Genomic DNA, 15,518 nt, shown 5'->3' with positions numbered 1-15,518 from the left:
GAAATTAGGTGTACATGATTCTTCAGGACTACATAACAATTTGTGAAGTATTTTTTAATTTTATTGTCTTTGTTAGCTTAATCTTCTTCTCTTAATAATGCATGTGTGTGTGCTTCATCAAACTGCTATCAAAACATAAAATAAGAACACAATATATTGGTTGTCTACCAGTGCAAAAACCTCTCTTCTCTTGAGAGGAAAACCCTTCGGTAAGTTTTCTCTTATTGAAGTTTCTTTCTTCAAACCCTAGACCAATGACTAGAAGATCCTCCAAGTACAAGTCAAGTCCTTCCTTTTCTCTGCACTGTGTCTCCCCGACACTTTGTCCTCCTTCCAACACTTTGTTATTCCTTCCACTATTAGTAGTCCTTCTAGAAGAGATACATATCTTTTGTACTTAGTGATATCCTTTACCAAAGAGTACTCCTTCCTTCTCTTGATCAACCAAGTCCCTTCTTGATGTATAGTGGTAGGCTTAGTGTGTCAACACTGCAACCCTAATTCTCGCACGTGTGAGACATACCCTTGATAATTAGCTTCCTTTTACTTTCAATAAAGAGAGATACTTCTTCGCTTGACTTGAGAAGCCTTGTAGGCCTAATTTCTAACCCAAACAATGATGATTCTTGGACTATTCTCTAGGTGTTTTTGTACCCACAGATTTACCCTCTTTTTCTTCGAATGTGTCACCGTTTCTAGCCCTAGAAACAATCCTATACCTTCGCCTTTATTTCTCCTTTCTTCGTTGAACTTTGGAGACCCTTTAGACTTGCTTCCCTTCACTTATTCTTGGCTTCTATCTTCACTGATTTCAGAGATTCTTCCTTGAAATTGTAATGGAGTGGACAACCTCTATATATAGAGGATTTTCCCTCCTTTTAGGTCGACTAGAACACTGACTTGTTATGCTTACTTCAGATGGCTCCTTTGGTGGTGTCACATGCTTGGAGGATACTTGACTTTGCTTGGAGGAGTATTATTTGAGTTTTATACAAACATATACATGGTGCAACATGCCCTTAAGGTCCTCAACATTTTCTTCTGACCATTTGACTTACCTATAGCACTTAAACATGTGATAGACCTATTTCAATGAGCAAGAAACTCATTAACATATATTATAAAAACAATATTTCTTTTTTTAAATAAATACAAATATCAAAAATACATTTATAAAAACTAAACCTAGTTACATTTCCTTCAACACTAACAACCAATTATTCAAAATGTTTCTCTTCATTTTTCTATCCATTAGAGACTTAATAAGTATACTCAGAGAATAAAAATGTAGCATACTCAATTTAAAGATAAAATTTATATAACTTTAATCTCCTAATAAGCCTTTTCTTACATATCGACTTGAGATGACATCCAACTCCATAATGTGCTAGTGAAACTCATTTAAGGAAACAATGTTTGATCTCACTTTATCATTAACTAGTTCTAGATTATGACAACAAAATATGTCAAGATACTCCTCGAAGGCTGAGAAAAAACCATGCAAGGAGAATTCCTCTCGTGAGTTAGAATCAATATGAAAATATAATAAATATAATACAAACTCCTATGGCATATTTTGGTGCGACATAACTTTCATTATAAGTAATTACATTGATCTCAATTGTTTTCCTAGTTGCAGTGGTTCCAACAATGTATCAACATGAAGGCTCTTAATTCATTATCCCTATCCCAAATTTCTATAATATGTTTCTTAATCACAATGGTGGACATATACCTAATCCAAATTTATCCTTACGTATTCCACTCAAATTCTTCTTTTTATACTTTCCATTGAATATTTAATTTCATAAAGTCAAACTAGACTTCTATGGTTTCTTACTCACGTTATTTTATCCCTTGTGCTCTTCCTTAATCTCACATTAAGCAAAATGCTCATTCCTATAGTGACAACGCGTCATAGTGTCAATTTCTCTTCCCAATAGAAAATATAACTAGCAACAACTAAAGCACCCATATATGACTACCTCCCCCACATAGAGTTAAGAACAAAATCTATAATGAGGAAAATAAATTGACTCGTATCACATTTCATATCTCAATGTAATTTTCCTCATATCACATTTCATATCTCAATGTTTGCGAGAATATTTACACAAATATCATATCTTTTTTCCATCACGTATAACATATGCACACGACAGAGAAAATCACATATAAAACGTCTTTCCCATTCATCTATAAAACTAACTATTAATTATTAAAATTGTATTGCAAAACAAATTACATATAAAATCCTAAAACTAGTCAACCGTATCACTATTACCAGAAATGTAATAAGAATGATAGTATCTCGACATAATACACATAGATACGTAAAGCCGTTATAGGTTTGAAGGCATGCCGAAATGTATATGTATATATACTTAATTGAAGTTACAACATATCGAATACGTAGAAACATGTACAGATTTAATATCCTTTAAGATATGTCCCCAACTATATGTTTGTATCATTTAAAGTTATTATAGGTTATAAATGAATTATGATATTATTTTATAAAAATTATTATATATTTTATTTTTTCATAATAATATCAAGGTTATCTATACACTATATAATTATAGAATATAAATATTCTATATGTTTTTTCATGTAGTTTATTTGATGAGTTAGTGTTATGTAATGTAAACTTCTTATTAGTCCCTTCCAATGTAGGGACTATAGCGTTCGAATGGGTGTTGAATTTATATTACTTTGCATTGATTAGCTTCTTTACCAAAACTTAATCTGTTTTAACCAAACTTTCACTTTCGCAATTTGGCTTCACGAAAATTTAACCAAAGTTTTGAATTGGAGGTCTTATTGGAAACCTCATGTGTAACGAGGCAACATGGAGACAACTTTACATGGATATCCAAAGTTTATACTAAGCTTCCGACGTTAAAATCGTATTTATTCATCCACATTTTTCATAGCTAGACTAATGCTAGCATTAGTCTAGCATTAGTCTTTTGACATTAACTACTAGTATAATCTTATAAATGTTGGTTTTGGTTTCGTGCCACTTGCCTTGTTTTTGCATGCCACTTGGCTTGTTTGTCATTTCGCGGCTACAACTAACAGGCTTTGTGGGTATTTTTCCCCTCTCATTTTCATTCTTCAACAATAGTGGAAATTAGCCAAGAGGAACTCTAACCATGGCCAAAACCAATTTCCATCGTTGGGGGGGACACAGTTTCGATTCCCCTCTCTCTGACCTTTAAAATCGTTTCTGCAAATCACACATACCTCCAATGCTCTGTTTCTACAAATCACAAATACCTCAACACTCCCTTGCTTCGTTTCTCGCTGCAATTGTCATAATCCACTCAGAGAATTGTTCCCAATTTTTTCCTCGTACTCATATACCACAATCGATTCTTCTACTGTTTCTTCATTGGAGGAATTGGATGTTTTCGTGTGGGATCTACAGACGTATCTTCAACACGGGGTGGATGAATCATACATCTTGACCGTTCCAGTGGGTGGAGTCACCAATATTTCGACTGAGACACCATGGGGAGCAATGTGAGGCCTAGAGACATTCTGCAATTGATGCCACATGTCTTACATTGATGTGGAGACATTCACATAGTAGCTTTTCTCACTAGTTGCATCTCATGAGGTGAGGGGCCTCAATTGTTATTGATTGTGATAGGCTAACAGACATATTAGTAAATGAGACGAGGGTAGGGACAAGGGCAGGCTCTAGCTATTCATAACCATTTATGCCCTTATTTCTCACCATTATTCATGTCATTTCCTTTGCCTATTACAAGATTTCCTCTTTCCTGCCTCTTTCCTTCTCCCTATACATATAATTCATTGATTTAAAGAGAAACCAATTATAAATGGATACATGGAAAATTGAAATTGACACAAAGATAGGCATAAACAAGTGAAGGTGAGATAGGCACGGACAAGCGAAATTACTGGTAAGACTCAATTGAACTTACATTATCATAACTAGAATATTCGGATCTATCTCCTAGTAGCCTTGGCACATATTTGTATCTCGGTGATGCTCAACAACATACCATCTTGGAATTCATTCCAGAACATAGTCACTTACGGATGGAATAGTCTCGACATATATATACTATCTCAGGTAATAACATTGTCTTGACTTACATTTATTCTTGGCATAATCATGTTGGGAGGAATTTTGGTGATAACTTTGACCACTGCAGTCTAGGCATAACGAGGAGTAGTAACCATAGTTACAAGGAGTAATAACAAGGATTAGTATTATAGTGTCAGGATAATGGAAGGGAAAGTGATGACAATGAAAAGGATGGTTAGTCTTGGAAGTATAAGAAGGAGTGACAAGGATCCTGATCTCATAAGTTACTCACGTTGTCTGAATCTATAGTAAGGTACAATCATGATCTTATCATAAGTCATGATCTTGTTCTTGAAGATCATGATCTTGATGAAGGTGCATAGATCATCTCTGTGGTAATCTCAAGGAGCAGTGATGGTGTAGAAATGATGTTCCTAATGATGGCAGCAGTATTGAAGATCTCAGCAGTGACAGAGAAAAGGTTTGATGTCTTGGTCTTGGAGTAGAAGAATGTGTCAAGGGTCATGGTCTTGTGTTGGATTAGTAGGTCCTGACCCAGGTTCAAAGTTAATTGCACGAAACAAAACTCAGTTGTAGTATCCCAGACTTTGTCATCGATCTTATCGAGATTTCCCTCTGTCAAGATCATGGGATGAACCTACTTTTTGTCCTAGAAATGGAACCATTTGTTGGCTTAGTGGGTCCTCATTCGAGTTTCAGAGTTAATTGTGCCAAACAAAACCCTACACTACTGGCTCTTTCAGCATCAACTCAACTAGTGCAGGCTGAGTCTCACCCGAGGAATTATGGGGGGATGTTTGAACCAAGTTTCCACATCTAGATATCAGTGTGATGTCTTTTATTTCCCTAGATCTTCCTTCGTGCAGATCTATAAGCCCCTAAGGCTTGGTAGTGTAGCTTCCCTTAAATGGCCTTCAGGCCCTCGCGAAGATCTAAGGTAGGGTTTTACAGACCCTTAATAGACGAATCATCCACATACGCACATCATAAAACAACCCTAGATCTGAGTTAGTAGAGATCTACTGAAGTGCTTGATAAACATAACATTATGTATTATAATCTTTGCGTAAATACTTAACATGCATTGCGTAAAGTTAATAAGGCTCTTCCAATTGACTTGCACATCAGTGCATCATTATTTCATATAGAAATTATTCCATCACAGCGTATATCACAAACATAAATAACATAAGTAAACAGATAACACACGAATATCTTCAACAATCTTTTCTATTGATCTTCAATATGAGGTTACAGACTCAAAACTGCCCCATGCACTCAGTTGCAGGGGTTTGCGCACTTAGCTGCGAACTCAACTTTCGGCCTCCGTGCACTCATCTACAGAGCCTTTTCCCTTCTATCTACCCATTGCTTACTTGCCCCTTTTCTCGAGACTTAAGCATATATCTCCATCTCTACCTTAGACTCTCTAAGACACACCTATTTATAGCTTTTTACATACAATCCCATGGTTTGTGGACCATGGGTGGATCTCAAAACCGACTTGACCTTAGATGGATAAGGGGCTAAAACCCCTTTTGACTTCTAACTATCTATGCACTCTGCATCCACAAATCGTGGATACTTTACATCTTTTTACCAAAATTTACATCAAAACATGGGTTTTTAACCCCAAAAATGACCCAGGGGACCCCATCCCAACATCTTGGTATTCATCAATTGGAATCTCTATAAGAAGAATTTTTGTGTGGGTTTTCCTTTGCAAGAGTGAGAGGTTTTGGCCCTGACAGAAAGTCAAATACTTTTTGTTCTTGTCTCTTTTGTTTTGATATCCGTTTTATGAAGCAAACACACACTAATAATAATATGAAGATCTAGCTAAGATAATATTTCAAAAGAACTTCACAAATTGTTATCATATTAAGAAGAATCACTTCAAATTTTTCATACCCTTGATTCTTCAACATGGTACCGGAGGGTGGTTTCAGAAGTCAAAGAAAGGACATAAAAGAGACAGACAAAGATCAAAGTAAAGCATATTAGCAAGCTAAAGAATATGAAGATCTACATCTTAATAAAACCCTAGATTAAAGGATCAGCCTACAATAGCAGTGTATAGTAACAAGGGTTGTTGTCTATCCGATCAAGGAGATAATCTACAACAGAAAAATCTTTTGTCTACACAGTCATCACTAAAAGACCACCAATAATCTCATCAAGATGTCCTCAAAGCAATCAAAGGCTGCATCATCTCAAATAAGGTCAAAGCCCAAAAGGCAGTCTACAACAGCAAGGAGATCTACAGTTAAAAGATGAAACCTTCAGATCTCAGGATACATATCAACATCTTGTATATCAGTATAGCTTGAAGGAAAAGAAGGTAGTCTTCCTATCAAGGATCTCATTCGATGGAAGCATCAATACATATGCCTCATCAACAGTCATCATGATCAGGAGGAAGATCTCATCTTCACATATCAAGTAAGTATATTTTCATTCTATAATCATGTTTAGTTCAATGAATTCATGATTGCAAGGAGATCTATAGGAAATATGGGTTATCTAAAGTCCTTGCATAGAATAAGAAGGATTGAGAGAATCCTTATGGAGAAGAGAAGCAAGTGAACAAGTCTCCTCTGAATTCATGATAAGGAACTATTAAAAGTCCCCTCATCTCTATGTATAAAGAAAGGAGACAGATAAGAAATATATATATAATGCTAGAAGATGTAGTATTTGAAATGCAGTAAAGAAGGTCATCTTCATGAGATCCCATTTGGGAGATCTGAGAAATATGATAAGAAAATAATCATCTATTCTCTTATTAATCAAGATGACAAAGGTCCTTGGGATATGGAAATTTACTTGTACAACAATTTGTGGTCTCTATGCGAGATAGAGAAAGACAAGTTGTAAGGACTCAAATATGTGTAGAAAGGAAAAGTTGAAAAGAAAGAATAGTACTATGGAAAGATTATAGAGAGGAGCTCATATCACCGAAAAGGTGAAGGAATCTGAAGAAAAGGGCCAAGGAATGAAGGACTAACAGAGCTCTACTATGAGTGAGATGGTTTCTCTCATAAAAGGGTCCCATCATAAGTCCTTGGAGATATGATCATGATAATAATATGCATAGTGACGTCATGGATGCATTAAATCAAGATTTCATGATATCACCATGGGAATCATGGAGGGCATAATCCGTGACAATTTAACATGAAGGATGTTTCTCGTGGAAAACTCATTGGACATTAAAGAAAGGAAGAAGTCATCCAGGTCGAAGGAAAGATTTTCTATATGGGGATATGCGAGATCCTATATATTCTCTGATAGAAACCTCAACGAGAAATCCACTAGTCTAGGAAGGCAACAAGTGTTTCATCAGGAAATCCAACTTATGAAATTCATGAGATGAAGGACTGGTAACTTGAGAAATGAAGTAGGTCAAGGGATTGGAGATATTTTCAATCAAGAAAGCTATTGGAAGAAGCCTGAAGGAAAAATGAGGTATGTATGCTTGTATTTATATTTAATATTGTAATGTCAAGACATATGGTTGCAGGAAAAATGGATCAAGCATGATCAAAAGGAAAATAATCTCCTCCTCTGAAAGGATGAAGAAAGGTATAAGTCACACTAGATGAAATCAAAATAGTATGTCCTCATATGAAGTATGAGGTAGTTGACTACAATTGAAGAACTCTGATTGAAATCTCCTAGGAATGGAAGGTGTGAGGATGGAAGAGATCATGAAGTATGAAACCATGATGAAGGTAATCAACATAAAAAGGATTAGGAATATTTGACTAGGAAAGCTCCCGGAAATATGTGAAGACTCTGATGAAAGTCTAAAAAGATGAAGACCCTTGACAATAGATATATTTGGGAGATGTGTCAACATGTATGCAGGATGTTGATACCTACAAGAAGATGTCACTAGAAAAGGCCATCGCCAAAAAGGTAATATTTGATTTGATTTTTTTTTTGTTTCTGACCTCTTGGGGAAAGTCTGGGTAAGTTTGTAGGAAAAAGATAAGGAGAGTTGTGAAGGATGTCACAACTATGCACCTTGTGATCTTAAACAATCACTATTGAAGGAAAAGTGAAGATAGATGGCCCTATGAAGGAAGCCCCATATATAAAGCCAAGGAGGATACTATCCAGAAAAGAAGGAATGGGATGATGAAGGAAAGTGATGGATGGTTGAACCCTACATATGAAGAAATTGATGACTTCGAGGTCTTGGATCATTAGTCAACTAGAAGACCCTATAAAGTACTGATGATAGAGTCCCTGGGTAAGAGGGAGCTCTGGGAGGTTCCTATGAGTAAAGGAACTCGAGTAAGCTTCTGAGTGAAAAGAAACTTGGAACTCATCCCTGGCTGAGATGAAGAGTTAGACACAACATTCTTGTCTTCAGTTTGGAATAAATAATGGAGGATTGTCTAATCATCTGGAATCCGATAATATTTGAGGATGTGATAGGGAATCCAAGACAAGAGTGGGCAAGAGGACCAATATTCTTGAGGGGTGGGAACCCAATATGAGAATAGTCCTAGTAGGGCATGCTCGGAGAACACCCGGGTGGGTATGACGGGCCACCCTAAGAGAGACAATGATGATGCATGTCTATCAGTCACTGGTCTTGCCAACATTGGGTTCTCTGATCTAAGTGAGAGATAGAGTTGTTAGTCAAGGCCTTTCTATATGAATTTGGTCAAAATGATGTTATAACAGATGGATTGCAAATCCGATTATTCTTATGAGAAATTATTCAGATTGAGAATGACCAGGTACCATTATGAATACCTCCCTAGTTAAGAGGGAGTGTTGAAGAAAGTCTAACTAGGTTCGATCTTCATAATGACATGATCTTTGTAAACAATGTAATAAATTATTTTTCTATATATTGCTACATGGGTTTCATGAGCAAGAAGTGTCATTAGGTTAAATGCTTCTTCTTGATGTCTTTAGGATTTTATTTATATGTCAAAGAGTCATTTCATGTGTAAAGAATCTCTTTCAGAGCCTATGTAAAATATATTCAAGTCAAAGCAGCCCTCCAACACCAAGAACAAACCTCCATTGGCATGCTCAAGAAGTATGCAAGAAAAACGCTAAGAAGGATATCATGTTGGCTCCAAAATGAATTAAATAAATAATTAAATGACATTTTGGCTTGGATAAACGACATTTCGGTTCACAAGTTCAAGTTGGCTCATTTTTGGAGCACAAACCACCATAAATACTCGTCAAGGGTATCCGCAAATCAGAAGATTAGAACTCACAATTTCTCTCTGAAATTTCGGATAGTTATTGGAGCACATCTGCATTATAGGAAGGAGATAGTCCAGGGTTTCAGAATGAGATATATCACCATGATATTTAGATGGGCATAAGGTCTAAGGTCTGTATAGAAGGAGGTCTAAAGAATGGTGATTACATTGAGTAATCATCACATCAAAACCCTCGTAGATCCTTGAGATCTTGACTCTTCCGGAAGGTATCATTGGGGTGTAATCTTGGGATGATTGTGATCTTGGAGAACATCATAGTAAGAAGATTTAGATCTATCTCCTAGTAGCCTCAGCACATATGTGTATCTCGGTGATCCTTCAACAACATACCATCTCGTAATTCATTCCAGAATGCAGTCACTTATGGATGGAACAGTCTTGGCATATATATACTATTTCAGTTACTAACACTGTCTCGGCTTATATGTATGCTCGGCATAATAATGTTGGGAGGAATTTCAGTGATAACTTTGACCACGACAGTCTAGGAATAACTAGGAGAAGTAACCATAGTTACATGAAGTAATAACAATGATTAGTATTACAATCTAGACATAATGGAAGGGACAGTGATGACAATGACAAGGATGGTCAGTCTTGGCAATATAAGGAGTGACAAGGATCATGATCTCATAAGTGACTCATGTTGTCTGAATCTACAGTAAGGTACAGTCATGATCCTATCATAAGTCATGATCTTGTTCTTGAAGATCATGATCTTCATGAAGGTGCAAAGATCATCTCTGTGGTAATATCAAGGAGCATTCATGGTGGAGCAATAAAATTCCTAATGATGGTAGCAATAATGAAGATCTCAGTAGTGGCAGAGAAAAGGTTTGATGTCTTGGTCTTGGAGTGGTTGAATGTTTCAAGGATAATGGTCTTGGTATTCATCAATTGGAATCTCTATAAGAAGAATTTTTGTGCAGGTTTTCCTCTCCAAGAGGGAGAGGTTTTGGCCCTGGCAGAAAGCCAAATACTTTGTGTTCTTGTCTCTCTTTTTTTTATAGAATTTTGATGAATCAAACACACACTAATATTAATATGAATATAGAGCTAAGATAAAATTGCAAAAAAACTTCACAAATTGTTATCATATTAAGAAGAATCGCTTCAAATTCTGAATTCCCTAGTTTCTTCAACATCTAGGGAAGGGCTAATTGGACAATCTTGTGCCTTTGGATTTACAATATTGTGCAATTACAATCCCATTTTTCAAGGAATATTACTTCCTGTAGGTCATACTACATCGGTGGAAAGAGAATTAGTGATACTTCCATATATAAGTTAGTTGATTTTCTCTATATAAATGATAACTAGTATTCAATGTTTACTGTGCAATTACAATCCCATTTTTCAAAGAATATTACTTCTTGTAGGTCATAATACATGGTTGGAAAGAAAATTAATGATACCAAATTTTGTAAATAAGTTTTCATAATATAAATGATAACCAGTATTCAATGTTTATTGTGTGTTTACAATTCCATTTGTCAAGGAATATTATGTTCTTGTGTACTTGGTTATTTCTCATGTCAAAATGATAATTAATATATAGGTATCATTATTTAATGCATGGTACTTATGTGAAATTTGAAGTTGTGAAAATACTTTTTTTTAAGTTTGAAAAACAGTTTTTAGGAGAATTTTATAGAGAAATGAACCATTTTAAATTAAAGGTGTTGTAGGTCGGCAAGGACTACTTCTACACAATTTCCCTTGTTTGATAAGTCAATGTTATTTAATGTAAATGTGAGTGATGAATAAATCATGTAAATACTTCAAATTTTTAAACTTGTGTGTGGGTTATGGTGATCAATATCACTTCAGTGTTATTTTTATTTTATTCTCAATATTGATTTCTTAAAGTCAATATAATTCGTTTCTCAGGAAAAATCACAATTTTATTCGAAAGAACAAAATTACATTTTAGAGATGCTAAAAAAAATTCTAGAAAACTAACCTTACCTGTTATGCAACAAAGAAAACTCAAAAAGAAATAACACTAAACTATTCTTTTCTACCCTTCGTTTTCTCCACTTTTTTCCAACGACTAGAGTTGGGAGTGGAAGATATAATGGTCATTTGATTTTCTTCTACATTTACTGATGTTGTTTTATTCGATTCCAAGATATTTTATGTATGAATTCTTTTGGTATCATTTGCTTAATTTTTAGGGGAAACCTTCTCAATCTTTTGTTGATGAGCTATAGTCATTGTTACGTTGGAAGAAAATGGAATCATCAGAACTACCTACTCCACCACTTTATTCTCTACAATTTCTTGGGATTTCTATTCAACAATATTTGTAGTATTCTCTATGGTTTCTTCTTCCTATGATTCAGTATCCTTTGAATCAGAGAGCTTCCATCCCTTTAGCTTCTGGGTTTTCCACTTTTTGCTTTTGGGGTCTTTCTTTGCCTAAGTACATGAGTTTTGAAGATGTCTGGTTTGAAGTCAAATATGACATATAAATGTCATGTTTTCAAAATCTAGAGAGCTATACCACTGTAAATTATTATTAATTAAAATAATGTGATTAGGTAAACCTTTACTAAGGTCCACCTCTACGTAGATCCTGGTAAAAGTGAAAATTCCTCTTTTGACTCTATCCACATCCACCTTTAAGAAGTTTCCCAAACAATTTTTGATTACTTCTAACGCTTTATGATGCCAAAAATGCAAGGGGAGATTATTTAACTTTGCCTATACTCACATTTTGGATACCACCATGGTATTTTCATGAAATCCCAAAAATCATGGGATTATAAAAATACCCACACTACCCAAAAACTAAGGTCCCTTTTTTAAAACATAATCCAAATATTTCATTGTATAAAATCTGGCAATAGAAATCCCCTCGAACATAGGTGAATATCACAATTTTGAGTCCAAGTAGAAAAGACCAATGGTGTAAATTATCCTTATTGGGCTAGAATCCATTAAATATTCATATCATTTCTTTGGACTAAAATTAAAAGTGATGTTCATTTACCTCCAATAGGTTTACTATCAATGCTTTCACTTGATTCATTTGTTCCACAATATAGGAACATGGAATATTGGGGAGGTCAATAGTTTTTTGCATTTCATTACTCACTCTTATCACATCCTTGAAAGAGGATGGACCTTTAAGGTTACTAGATTCAGGGCATCCTCCACATAACCTCAAGTTTAGTATGATGGGAGAGTCAATTTTAATGCCATAATCTTGAACTTGAGGTCATCCGGAATTGATTCCTTGCATAGATCAAACTTTGAATAGTTGCAAGAATGCTCGATTTTCCATGGAAATTTTGCTTTATTAGTTTAACCATATCCCTATCCCACACCAATATGATGCCAAACTTCCTAACGAGGTGTTTAACAAATATTAGGAAAAGTGATTTTTCTACTGGGTATGGATTTTAGAAGTAAATTTCATGACCTACAACTTTAAATCCAGGAACGATAAGGTTTAAAGGGTCCATTGATCCACTCAGGTGGCTAATAGAATTTCACTTCCCTTGATTCCCCTTTGTCTCCATTCTTCAAATGATCAAAATATCGACTTGCCATGGATCGTTTTCTACCCTTTGACTCCAAGGAGAAGAGGAGGCCTAGCCATCCCCTACTATATCCACTTTAGATGCAACACAATAAATTATCTTTGACATAGAAACCCTCTTGTTGTTTCCCAAGAAAGGTCAAAAGCTACAATAAGACACAGTGAAAATATAAGATCTATAGGTTTCAGAGTAGAATCTATCACACTAGAGAGATAAACATCACATGTGACCCATCTATCCTTAATTAAGATGAATATACCTGTTACAAAAGGAAATCCTTAGAAGTAATACGGATCTAATATTTTATGTGAGAGATCTAGCGAATGGAGGAATCCTTCCACCATTTCCCATCTAGAACTAAGATCAAGAAATCGTAAATCACTATATGAAACAGAATATAAATATCTATGTGATAGCAAATACCACACCATAAGAAACAATAACTCTTCTCCTCAGATCCATCGCTTCTATTGATGTTATCTCCCTAAAGTCAAAATAATAATCTAACTATAATTAAACACTATACACGTTCTTGACATATTTTTGCATAATAACTTTGAAATATTATTGTTTTGGTGAGGATGAATTTCTTTCTTACATTACTTATGCTAACATTTTTAATAAATTCCCCCATGGTGGGTGCACATACAATGGGTTTCCATCCTCAGAGTGTGATGAGTGCCAGAAACATAAATGAAGAAAGAAGGCTTCCTCCCAAATGGAAGCTTGTTGGGGTTTCCATACATAAATATATAGAAACAATGTGAATATATATGTGTGAGCCTATAAAGCATCTACAATCAATCATGTGGAACTTGGGTGCAATACAATAAGGCTAGAACTCAACTTGCATATGAGTTTTGGAGGTTATTATGGAAATATTAGGTAGATGGTTATAGTAAAATTATGGGGGTGGATAAATGAGGAAAATTATGCTTTGCATCACATTTTTTGCATGAAAATAATTTTTCATCCATGGGTAGTAGAAACCTTGTGTTGTGTTACTACTCCTATAAGTGGATTCGTGGAGGTTTTGAGGAATGTGGGACTTGCGATCATTCTTGTTTGGAAACTCTTCATATGGTGAAATTACCTTAATGGCATAGTTCACAAAAATCAGTTTCCCTACATGTTTGGTAAAATTTTAACTTAGATTTGGCAGTGTGCATCAATTTTAGATTTCCTCATAACATTGAATACATATTTTGGTTATGTGGCTTTCGGTTTCTTATCCCTTCATTAGGAATGGTGATTCCAGGGGAATTCTTTTTCCTACTGTGGTGAGTTCCCATTCTTCCTTTGGACTTCTTCTTCTCCTTTTCTATGACCTCCTTTCTCTGTCTCCTCCTAAGTAAGGAAACTTTTAGGGGTTGATATTCACAAGTAGGTTATTTTTATATACTTTTTCCAAGAAAAGATTCACTAGTTCTCATTTTATTCTTAAAATTGTTTACCCAAATTTATGTTATAAAATTTTATTAGCTCAAAAATAACCAAAAAGTTGTAGATGTTAGTATAAAATCATAAAAAAATTTGAATATTTCTATAAAGGTATCATCAAAGTTTTTACATTTTGCACATTAGGGACTAGTAATATTCACTAATATTTCTAAACATTGAAATAAATTTCCATCCTTAAAATTCTCCTTTCTCCTAATATTTCCCTCATCTATCCCTTTATATTTACCTCTCTCATTCTATGGATCTCGAAAATTATCCCTCCCCATATCTGTGTCCCCTTGTATAGCTCTCTTGGAGTTGTATTCCCTCCCTACTCGCTTGCATTTTTCTCCGACCCCCCTCTCCACCTTATGCCTTTCGTTATGGTAAGACATCAAATTTAAAATCCCTAGAAAAGTGGTATATGATAGAATGTCGGTCTCTTCCATCCCTCAGGAGTTATTCACTCTTTAGCTCACCAAAATTAGGTCGAAGATATAGCTTAGGAAACAATGAAACACTACAAGGACATGATCCCTATAGTTGTACAAAGAGCCATCTCATTTGCGGAAGAGAAACTAATCAAGATGTTACATACCTAATAATCATTAAACTAGGGATTGGATTCCATATGTGGACAGTTTGACAAGAGCTAGGACAACCGATTACATGTAAACGATTGGTATCTAACAGCATATAAGTACCCTAATGGGTAGAATCATAATAAGAGAAAATACACAACAAGAGTTTATTATAAGTATGAAAAAACCATTAGACAAAGTTGATAGGGTGAACAAAAAGGTCACAGTCTTACCAAGAACTATAAATCCTTGACTTTTCCTCCTCTGATAATGAAGGTGAGCAAGAACCACCAGTTCAGGTGGATACTCCTACAATATGAAATCCAATAGAAATAGTCACTTGTAACAAAATTTATTTTATCTTACTATTAACACCATGTCTATTATTATAGAGTTTATTTTATCTACTAGATATAGTTTTAGTTTAGAAAACTATTAGATAGTGAACACTATTAATAGTCTTAAAATGTTGAACTTATGTTATTGGTATGTTTTGAAAAATAACATACAAATAGAAATCGATAACTATCTATCAATCTTCTTGAAAGTAATATGAATAATATGTCTTTAAAAAAAATAAATTAATAAATGAATATAAATTACTATT

The sequence above is a fragment of the Pinus tabuliformis genome, chromosome 2_1, assembly GCF_031772625.1.
Source record: "Pinus tabuliformis cultivar Carrire ecotype Pingquan chromosome 2_1, CPIR1, whole genome shotgun sequence".
NCBI lineage: Eukaryota > Viridiplantae > Streptophyta > Pinopsida > Pinales > Pinaceae > Pinus > Pinus tabuliformis.
The sequence above is the reverse complement of the archived record's forward strand: the minus strand, read 5'-3'. Positions refer to the sequence as shown.